The 12122-nt window shown below is 38.8% G+C and overlaps 1 protein-coding gene across 2 annotated transcripts in view; it reads right to left on the bottom strand.

Annotated features, from left to right (window-relative positions):
* RAB2A (RAB2A, member RAS oncogene family) overlaps nucleotides 1-12122 on the bottom strand; it is a 107488-nt gene that overhangs the window by 50636 nt on the left and 44730 nt on the right. The window lies entirely within an intron of this gene.

Raw genomic sequence — 12122 nt, 5'->3', positions numbered from 1 at the left:
TATCATCTTTGGAAAGTACTCATTCAGTCATCAAAATAGTAGAAAAATAGGGGATAATTTTAGAAGGGCAAACAGTTGTGAAGACAACTCTGGAAATAGCATATCTTTTATACCAAATCATTACTACCCAGAGTATGTTCAATCAGTATTTAGATCATTTAGATCAGAGTCAGGGTGAAGGGAAGACACACATGGTACCCAGAAACCAAATGTTATCCTGGTAGAAAAACAACTTCTAGTTTCCCAGAGAAGAACATACTGCCCAATGTCGGAATTCCAATTCAGCATCTCCCATAACTCCCCAACTGTGATTAGAAAGGTGAGAAACAAAGGTAATTTGTCCCATGACATAAAACCTGATGAGCTTTTACTCTACATTATAATAGTTATTCCATCCCACAGGCCTGATGAATACCAAGAAACTAAGATGATGTTTATGTTTCTCAGGCTCAGAAATACAAGAAAGCTAGAGAAAAGAGATTCAGGGGTCATGATGTATCAGACTGAAAAATGAAAAATTGACAAATTATGCCACATAAAACCATTACAGTGTTTATATATATATGCACCTACATATGCACATAGATTCATAACATATCTATGTGAATATACATATTCATATCTGTTCTATGCCACAGGGTGGAGTCATACACAAAATCCATTAATGACATGAAAAATGAAATTAGTTGGGGGAAGAAACCAGTTGCTAAGTAAGATACAGATGTTCTTTGAAATACTCCGTATTGAAAATGAATATATTGAAGCGCAAAATTCTACATGTCAGTGAGATATCAGACAGAGTAGAGGCTTTTTCATGAATCTATTGTTTCTACCTACAAATGAGACAGAGAGAGAGAAAAATTTATTTTTATTTTTCCTTCCACTGTCAGGGATGGGCTGGCTTTTTTAAGCACAATCCAAAACTATCTACATTGCTCATAATGTCAAATTTAACAAAAAACAACTACAGACTAGAAACAGACCGACCCATGAATGCTCCTGGTACCAAGGGTGAGTAGGTAAGGAAGGCAAGGCTAGCAAAAGCAAGCAGATGCTCCCACTCTGGAACTGGTATCTTGAGCAGAGGGCTAAAGATATGGAAATTGACTTCTGTTCATTCCATCCGAGCAGATGAGAAGCTAACACAACTGCTTCTGCTGCAGGAGAGCTATTAACAGTTTCTGCTTCCTGACCTCCAAGATGCTTTGTTCCTGCCCAATTCCAAGACAAAGTTTCCAACTTACTGCAGGTTCCATATATAACTACAGATATTCTAGAATATTTCCTTTGTTTACCCTAGCTAGAATTGGGTTTTAGTATGTTCATCTCTTTACTCAAATTAAGCAGATCACCTGGACCCAGTGGCTCAGTATGGCCTGCAATCCCACACTTTGAGAGGCTGAGACAGGAGGATTGCTTGAGCCCAGGAATTGGAGACTAGCCTGGGCAACATAGGGAGACCCAGTCTCCACGAAAAATTAAAAAATGAGCCAGGTATGGTGGCATGTGCCTGTGGTCCCAGCTACTTGGGAGGCTGAAGCAGGGAAGGATCACTTGAGCCTAGGAACTCGAGGTTGCAGTGAGCCATGATTGTGCCACTGCTTTCCAGCCTGGGCAACACAGTGAGACCCTGTCTCAAAAAACAAAAACAAAAACAATAATAAAGTAAGCAGGAAGAAGTCATGAAGCTTAAAATCTTTAAACAATGATTTTGCCTCCAAAAATACATCCAATTTTAAATAAACCTGTTAAGTGAACATCAAGAATGTTTCTAAACCAGGGATATGTCATAATATAATAGACATTTTAACTTCACTTATCAACCAGGTCAGGATGGATAAAGAAAACCAAAACAGCAACAACAACAACAACAAAACACAAGAAGCAAAGAGACCAATTAAAAGGCTATTGTATTATATTTAGGCATGAGGTTAAAAAATGGTGGTGGGAAAAAAATACACATCTCAAAAAGAAAAACTGACAAGTGTTGTTGATTACTGAAAAACTATGATTTCTGTTTTCCTATCAAATGAAACAAAAACACACTTTAATTTCAGCTTCAGAAATATAGCTCTTTCCCATTTACCTTCCCATAACTGGGTTCAATGTAGGTTTTACCCTTTAATTCTATGTGACAAATGAAAACACTGAATCCTAGTCTCTTGGAAGCCTCAGAAACAAATACAGAAACCAAAAACTTGACTTCTTTTCTGGAATATTAACATTTTTAAATCCTTTTCCTTGGATGTATACATGCTTGAGAATTCCATTTAGAAAGGTTTCCTTCTCTTTTTTTATGTGATAAATTGTTATTCTCTATGCCTTTGAGGCCTTCTTCCCAGATCCATTTTCAATTAACAGCCAATTTGGCTGCTAGATAAATTTCTGTGGAGTCAAAGTCAAGACCTCATTTACCTGACATTGTCAGGGAGTAATGCTTATTTTCTCAGAAATGTTATTCACTTCCAAGCTTCCAGAATCAAATACTCTGAATAGGTACACTTTCTAATTGTCTCCAATCATTATCATCCTTGCATCATTTACTGAGCATTCATAATCAATATCTACTAGGTTGTGTGACCCTAGGCAAGTTATTAAGCCCCTTCTTTGTCTTAGTTTTCTCATCTGTAAAATGGTATTCACAATACCTACCTCATGAGTTTTTTTAAAATTAAAAGATGATTACATATAAAATAGAACAGTGTCTGGCACACAGTAAGTATTTAATATGTCAGGTATAATTATTATTATTCCATATTATGCACTAGAATGTCTAAACTACCATCCACATGACTAATGATGACGGCCCCTGTGAGAAAGGGCTATCTGTCAGAGACAGGTAGTCACTGGTACAGATACGTGCAGAGGCAGAATGTGGCTCCTCACCTAGGTAAGACTGGGGCGTGCCCATTCAGGTCTCCTTATAATGTCAAGGCCAGAACTTCCAGGCTGCTGGGGTACTAGGTGGGGTGCTAAGCAGAGAGCACAGCTAAGTGTAGAGCAAACAGCTTTCCTTACCAGCACGGTAACATATGGACTCCTATCCCCTATTCCTGTTCCTGGAACCTAGACACTGCAGAAGTTCAAAATGGAGACTTGTGGGAAGGTGGCCTGATTTTTCCTAATTCTAGAAACAAAGGAAAACTAGATACAAAAAGTAATGTCCTCAATTTTCTATGTAAAACAAAACAGCAAACACCACACTTAACGGCAAAACCCTAGAATTATTCTAGAGAATTTGGTAAAAAATTAGAGTAACAAAATTAAGAGAAACAGATTTTGGCTTAGGAAAAAATTATAACTTACAGATAAGACTAAATAGTCTACCTAGAACACGCAAAATAATTTAACAACAGTGATGAAAAAAATTTACTTACAATAAATAGCAACAAATCTATAAAATCTCAAAACAAACTTAGAAAAGCATAAGGCCTATATGAACAAAACTGTAAAATTTTACTGAACAGCATTTAAGAAAGTCTGAATAAATGAAAATATATATTATGTGTATAAACAGGTAATCAATGCTGTAAAAACATAAATTATCTCCAAATTAGCCCATAAATTGAACAAAATTATTTTCAAATTTAAAAGCCTCACTAAAAATCTTACAACTTGGCAAAGTTCCATCTGGAAGAACAAATGCACAAGAAAAATCAAGAAAACTTAGAAAGAAAGAACACCAACTGGTATGAAGTACACTACAAAGTTACAACAACTACCACAGTATGATATTGCCTCATGAAATAGAAAAAAAGATGTGGGAGGCCAAGGCAGGCGGATCACAAGGTCGGGAGATCAAGACCATCCTGGCCAACATGGTGAAACCCTGTCTCTACTAAAATTACAAAAATTAGTTGGGTGTGGTGGCACATGCCTGTAATTCCAGCTACTCAGGAGGCTGAGGCATGAGAATTACTTGAACCCAAGAGGTGGAGGTTGCAGTGAGTGGAGATCGCACCACTGCACTCCAGCCTGGCAACTAAATGAGACTCTGTCTCAAAAAAAAAAAAAAAGGAAAGAAAGATGAATATATTTTGGCACCCTCAAACAGGCTTGCTTACACACAGGGATTTAACATATTACAAAGGTAACAGGACAAGAATGAATGGCTTAGTTAATGGTGTGAGGCCACAAGCTATATAGGGATTAAAGAAAATGATAGCAGCCATAAAAAAGAATGAAATTGTGTCTTTTGCAGCAGCAGGGATGGAGGTGAAGGCCATTATCCTCAGTGAACTAACTCAAAAAATCAAATACTGCATGTTCTTGCAAGTAGGAGCTAACCAATGGGTACACACAGACATAAAGATGGAAATAATAAACACTGGGGACTCTAAAAAAGTGGAGTTTGGGAAGGGGGTGAGGGATGAAAAATTACCTATTGAGTACAATATTCACTATTTGGGTAATGGGTATGCTAGAAGTCCAGCGCCCACCAGTACACATAAAATTTTAAAAAAGAAAGTGATATATACATGACCACATATCAAATAGAATGCAAATTTAAAGTTACGGAAGAATATTTAAGACATTATATGTAATTTTTGCATAGAGCAAGGCTAGGAAGCCACAATAGATTTGAGTTAAAAAAAACAAAACAAAACAAAAAAAACAACTAGCTATCCCTTAATAATTCAAAGTAGCAAAAAAAAAAAAGACAAAGATATATGACAAGTAAAATCAAAGAGAAGATAAATAGTTCTTAAACACAGGAAAAATGCTCAGCCTCACTAAAAAAGAACGAAAAAGTAAAAAAAAAACAACTTTTTTGTCTCTAATTTACAAATATTAAAAACTGAATGAACTGCAGTAGAAGGAAGGATGAGAAGGAATGGGCACTTTGATACAACAGCAGGGAGAGTGCAAATTAGAACAGCTTTATGTGTGTGTTTAGGAATACTTTAAAAGCTTCAGAAGGCACTAACACACACCACTCAGTGGTTGCTGGAGGGCCCAAGTTATATAGGGAATTTAACTCTCCCCAGATTGTTACATTTTCACAATGATCACACTCTGAGAGGAAAATACTTTCACATTTTAAAAATCAGCTACAGAGGGCCAGGCACAGCGGCTCATGCCTGTAATCCCAGCACTTTGGGAGGCCGAGGCAGGCGGATCATGAGGTCAGAAGATCAAGACCATCCTGGCTAACACGGTGAAAACCCATCTCTACTAAAAAAAAACTACAAAAAATTATCCAGGCATGGCGGTACATGCCTGTAGCCCCAGCTACTTGAGTGGCTGAGGCAGGAGAATCGCTTGAACCTGGGAGGCAGAGGTTGCGGTGAGCCAGGATGGTGCCACTGCACTCCAGCCTGGGCGACAAAGCGAGACTCAGTCTCAAAAAAAAAAAAATTTTCAGCTACAGAGATTTTATGAGAGCTTAATGAGAAGTTCGAGAGGTCTTTTAAACTATTATTCTAACTTCTTAGCAATGTTGTTCTAGGCAACTCAAGTTACTAGAAAACTGAACCCCAAATAAATGAGGTGTATTTTAAAACTGATTTCCTGTGGTGAGCCTGATGGAAGATATCATGCTTCAATTCTATTACTTTGTCCTAAAAGTATACTTTCATTTCCACCAATCATTCCTTTCTTTTTTTTTTTTTTTTCTGTGAGGCAGGGTCTTGCTCTGTTGCCCAGGCTGGAGTGCAGTGGTGCTATCATGGCTCATTGCAGCTATCATGGTTCATTGCAGCCTTAAACTCTTTGAGTTCAAGCAATCCTCCCACCTCAGTCTACCAAGTAGCTGGGGCTACAGGCATGTGCCACCACGCCTGACTAGTTTTTAAACATTTTGTAGAGATTGGATCTCACTCTGTTGCCCTGGCTGGTCTCAGACATCTGGCATCAAGTGATCCTCTTGTCTCTGCCTCCCAAAGTGTTGGGATTATAGGTGTGAGCCCAGCAATCATTTCTTATAGGCTGACTGGTTTAAGGAAGTGGGGGAGATAGGTAAGAAGGTGAAATCAACATATAAATGGCCTACCCACTAGACTAACATTTGTCAAACTGTCCATTTGTAGGTAGTGAAATAAATGTAGTGGAAATTAGCAGGCTATGCATTATTTGTAAGCAACATAACTGAACAGTGTAACATAAAGGAATGCAAGCATTAAGCCCTGCAATGGCAAGTACAACTTTATGAAGTTTTCCTCCACTAAGTAGGCAGAATATTTAGCAAATATTTTTAGAGTCCCTAATATGTACCAGGTGCAGATACAGCAATAAACAAAACAGAGAACCATCTGCTGTCATGGACCTTACTTTTTATTGGTGGGGTAAAATCTATTTACTTATATTTACTTGTATAAAACGTTAAGGAGAACAATAAATCTAGGTGGGAGGATGGGTATGAATGTGTGTATATGGGTATGCAGATTAAAAGCTGGAAAAGAGAGCCATGAAAAATAACCATCAAAAAGGGAAAAATTAATGATGCCTGAAAGCAAAAAGAACTACTAAAGCAGTGTCCTTCAGTAGGCCCTGGCTAAGAACTTAAGTTTACCCACAGCACCAAGGGAAAGGCTTAGTTTATAGGCACAATGCAGATAGGTGGGTCAATGCAGTAGTGGAAACCTGTGAAAATCCTCTTCTACTTGCCTCTATTTTCTAAGTGAAACCAAAACCAGGTTATCAGTTGTGAGTAAAGATAGCAAAGATATCTTGCTTAAAGAGCAAGAAAGTCTGATATCGGTCTACAGGAAACTAAAGGGTGCATATAATGGAAATAAAAGTACAATTATCAGGTAGTACTAAGGGTTTACTTGACGTGAGTGTCCAAGAAATTAAAATGAGACTAGTTAGCATGGCTCTGTACTTTTCTCCAGACGTGTCTAGCTGTACATATTGGGAATAGATGACTGGATTTAACCTATGGTTTAGCCACAAGACTATGATACAGCATGAGAGGGACAAGAAAACTGTGGGTATATGCAGGAATGATTAAGGAGGAAAGTAGGAACACAAGAGAGATGAGAGTGAAAAGATGGTAGAATCAATGGCATAATTCTGTTGAGGTGAAAAAATTGTTAGCATTAGGGACTAAAGAAAGTGAGCAGGAAGGACAGGATAGAAAGTCAAATAGTCAATGCATGAAACTAAATTCTGAAGTGGTTCCAGATATTGGTAATGATGAGTCCTGAGAGTAACTATGGGAGGGAGTAGCTGAAGCAGGGTGGAACCAAGATCACCGGGGGCAGGGGGAGAGAAATAAAGCCACTGAGAGGCCAGGATGTGTGCACCAGGCAAAGAACATAAAATGTATTTCCAGCTGGGTAATCAATATTTAAAAGCCATTTCTCCAATGTTTTTTAACCTTCAGTGCCCATATGAATCACTTGGAGATCCTGTTAAAATGCAAATTATGATTCAGTAGGTTCTTTAACAAGCTCCCACACGATACTGATGCTGCTGCTGGTCCAGCGCAACAGCACACGAACCATCTTTTGAGGAGCAAGGCTCTAGTCTGAACCTTCTGAATTGTGTCCATGAAGCTATTTATAAACTGCTTCTATGATTCATTTCTTAACAATTCTCATTGAGAGAGACAGTCAAAGGTTAAAGAATATTTGTACACAGTCTTTTAAAAACTTTCACGGTCTTTTATATTCTCTTTTCTATCATTTAATACCTTCTTAGTCACAAACCAACCTTAAATTTTTCCACCCTCATTTATTCATCCAGCAAAGGCAAGTATGCAGCATAGTAAAGATACTGTCTTACTACTTATTTTACCAAAAATTCTAATGTTCTTTTTAAAAATATGTGACAATAATGTGCTAAGTTTTTTTTATGTCTGAAAAATAAATTGCTGTGATGAGTGTCAAAAATGTTAAGTAGGTCTTGGGCCAATGAAGGCAAAAACATGCCTTAACAATATTTAGCTTGACTAAATGAATGGTGGTACTGAATACCCTTTTAACGTATGTATGCAACTCTACATAAGTTGTAGAGGCAAGAAGCACCCCTTTACTCTTCCAGAGTTGGCTTTTACTTTAAAAAATGACTTTCAGTGAAAACAATGTAATTATCATTATCATTATTAACAATGAACATTAAGCATCTATCAGCATTCTGAGAACAGTTTTAGGATCCTAAATGTTCTGTTTGCTTCAGATAATTTTTAAGTATCATTACCTCAATTATCCTGAAACATCTTAAATACTGAGACTCTGCAGAGTGAATGTATAGAGTATATTTATGTTCACTTTATAGGATCTAAAATAAAATTTCAACTTAAAAAAATAGTTCATGATAGCTACCATCTTCGTTCTGTAATAACAGACTGTTGCTAAAGCCATGGTTGGACTATGACCCCAACAAAAAACAATCCATTTTATGAATGTGTACTGGGTATAATTTCCCTTAACACATAGCAGGTAAAAAGATGGGACTTTCTACATACATCCTCCATAAAATTTACTTTGCCTTTTTAGGAGGACTGATCCTGATTATGAACAATGAATTTCTAATGCATGAGCTACTAGGAATCCATATTGGTGCTGAGCATTATATTGAAATTCTGTGCCTATATAGTAGTTGTTCCTTTCCTGTTAACAATGTTTCTCCATAAGTGTGGGTATACAAATCTTATTTCCTTTAAATGGGACCTATAGTTTGGGATATGGACAGTTGTTCAGAAAAGAACTGTAATAAGCAAATATGTCAAGCAATGGTATCCTCTGAGAAGAGAAAGATTGAAGGTATGAAAAAGTACTAAGTGTTCAGGCAGGAGCAAGCAGCAAAGACTTGATGGCACAGTGTCTACACATGTTAGAGAAAAGTAGGAGAGAAAGCAAGAGAGGCAGACTGAGAAGAATCATGAGCTCAAGAGTCAATGGTTTATAAACAGAGTAGAGAATTGATCATTACAGGGGACAAAAGATAAGGACACGATGACTAGCTAGAATAGCTGGTGTGAGGGAATTCTGGTGGTGGCTATGTATGACTACTCACCCAGATTGCTCCTACGACTACCAATTTGGAAACCATGTTGTACAAAAGTGATTCTGGGCCCATGAAGAGAGTGGACCGAACAAGAGATAAGTGGGCCTGAACCAAATTGAGCCAATGAACTCTCTTGCCTAGGAAACTTAGAACTGTGTTAAAGAGAATCTCTGCTCTCCTAAATGGTATATGAACTTTGGAGCTACTGACAATGGCCATTTCCCATCATGGACATAGGGAAATCAAAAGCAATGGTCAAAAGGGAGAGAGAAAAATGAAACAGGCATGAGAAGAGAATGGGAGACAATGAGGGAAGGACGGGAGACTGAGAAACAGAATTTCCCGTGTTCCCTCCTTAAGAGCTCTGAGCTCTGGTTCCAGGCTGACCCAGCTGGCTCTCTGCTCTCATGTTGAGACATACTTGAATACTAAAATAATAAATTGTCCTTTTGTTTAAACCCATCTAGGTAAATTTTTGCCATTTACAACCAACTGTAAAAGTTAGAAAAAAAATGGTATACCAGTCAGTGCAACCAGAAAAACAGAAACTACACTTAAGTACATAGGGCATAGGGAATTTAATGTAGGGACTTGGTTAAAGAAAGAGCCCCCAAAAACCCAAAGAAGAGATGGGGAATAAACCCAGAGATTACAAACAGCAGGAAGCTGCTACCACCCCCAGGCTGGAAAGACAAGAGGGAAAAAGGTTATCAGAGCTCAGGAACCAGACCACTTGGGCCTGCCAGGCAGGGGCTGGAGCCAGAGGAATGGAGAATACACAGTCAACCCAAGGAGAAAAAGATCCTTGGTTTTTCTTCTCTTTCAGCCTCCTATTTCCCGGTGCCTGCCATTAGCAAACCTAGTGTGAAGCCAGCTGGCAGTTTATACGAGTTACAGTTTCCCAAACAACTCTTGGGTCTACTCCTTTATCTCTCCCCAGAAGTACAGCCTATGGCAGAGGTGTCCAATCTTTTGGCAACACTGGAAGAATAACTGTCTTGGGCCACACATAAAATATACTAACACTGACAGGTGATGAGCCAAAAAAAAAAGCAAAAAAACCTTATAGTGTTTTAAGAAAATATATGAATCTGTATTGGGCCTCATTCAAAACTGTCCTGGGCTACATGCAGGTTGTGGGTTGGACAAGCTTGGCCTACGTTAACTTCTGACAATCAGGTCCATCTTCTCCACTCGGTGTGCCATACTAACTTAGAAATGTATACATAAGATTCAAAGAAAAGGAAGAACGCTGTTGTTTAGTATCCTATACTAAAAACAACTGTTTTGCTAGTTATCTTAGAACTGAGTCATGCCTAAAAGTTGGCTAGTTTCAAATCTGTTAAGCAAAGAGCAAATTTGCCTCTATAGGAGGTGGGGAAGAGAGCTCATTAAACAGGCCAGAGCGGCTGGGCGCGGTGGCTCAAGCCTGTAATCCCAGCACTTTGGGAGGCCGAGACGGGCGGATCACGAGGTCAGGAGATCGAGACCATCCTGGCTAACACGGTGAAACCCAGTCTCTACTAAAAAAATACAAAAAACTAGCCGGGCGCGGTGGCGGGCGCCTGTAGTCCCAGCTACTCCGGAGGCTGAGGCAGGAGAATGGCGTGAACCCGGGAGGCGGAGCTTGCAGTGAGCTGAGATCCGGCCACTGCACTCCAGCCTGGGCGACAGAGCGAGACTCCGTCTCAAAAAAAAAAAAAAAAAAAAAGGCCAGAGCAGTGGCTCACACCAGTAATCCCAGCACTTTGGGAAGCCGAGGCTGGCAGACTGCCTGAGCCCAGGAGTTTGAAACCAGCTTGGGCAACAAGGCAAAACTCTGACTCTACCAAAAATACAAAAAATTAGCCAGGCGTGGTAGCGCATGCCTGTAGTCCTAGCTACCTGGGAGGCTGAGGTGGGAACATCACTGGAGCCAGGGATTTGGGGGCTGCAGTGAGCTGTGATTGCACCACTGCACTCCAGCCTAGTCTACAAAATGAGACCCTGTCTCAAAAAATAAAACAAAATGTTACAGTTATCAGGACCAGCATGAGTTACCTGTTTCACCTATCATTATTGTATACACTTAAAACTATCAAAATTAAAATAGAATATGGATAGTCTTAATGACAGTAGTTGCTAACAAAAGATTTCAATATATCCACAAAGTATTATACCTGTAGCTTACTTAAAAACTATTAGTTAATAATGTTGGGCCGGGCGCGGTGGCTCACGCCTGTAATCCCAGCACTTTAGGAGGCCGAGGCAGGCGGATCACAAGGTCAGGAGATCGAGACCATGGTGAAACCCCGTCTCTACTAAAAATACAAAAAAATTAGCCGGGCGCGGTTGCGGGCGCCTGTAGTCCCAGCTACTCAGGAGGCTGAGGCAGGAGAATGGCGTGAACCCGGGAGGCGGAGCTTGCAGTGAGCCGAGATCGCGCCACTGCACTCCAGCCTGGGCGGCAGAGTGAGACTCCGCCTCAAAAAAAAAAAAAAAAAAAAAAAAATGTTATTCATGAGCTCTATCTTTGATTTGGTATTTTAAAAACACACCAAACATAAGGATCAACATGCTATAAATGGTAAATTAATAATGTCTACAGAAAATGAGCAGTCAGTAGCTAAAAAGATTCATTAAGCAGTTCATTGTAAAGAATGACTAGATTTCCAATTATCTGTTTCTTCATATTTGACTAATTTATAGTTAATGGGCTACAGCCACAGAAGAATAATCCAGCTAGATTCTTCAGCTTTCAGAATATAAATATAATTTTTAAACAAATAAAAACCCTAAATAGTAAGATTACCTAAAGTTTTTAGCTTTTCACTCATCTTAATTTTTTTCCTTTGCATATTAATAAAATGGAAAATCATTATTTTAAATAATAACAGCTAATATTTGTTGACTATTTCTTACCAGTAACTATTTCATTTACTCTTTACAACTGAGGAAGATATAAAATGCCCAGTGGTACTTTTTCTCAGTTAATAATTATAGGAAAGTCTAAAGCACTTTCACATTGCCGGGCACTTTAATGCTTTACATTTACTAACTCACTGCTCACAGTAACTTCATGTAATTGGTACTACTACTATTCTCATTGAACAGAAAGAGAAACTGAGACATGAAACAGAGAAGTGGCTTGCATAGCAAGTTAGCAGCAGAGACTTGATTCAACTTCCAGC

This window comes from Trachypithecus francoisi, unplaced genomic scaffold (assembly GCF_009764315.1).
Source record: "Trachypithecus francoisi isolate TF-2019V2 unplaced genomic scaffold, Tfra_2.0 Lachesis_group7, whole genome shotgun sequence".
Taxonomy (NCBI): Eukaryota; Metazoa; Chordata; class Mammalia; order Primates; family Cercopithecidae; genus Trachypithecus; species Trachypithecus francoisi.
Note: the sequence above shows the minus strand (reverse complement) of the source record. Positions and strands in the feature narration are given on the sequence as shown.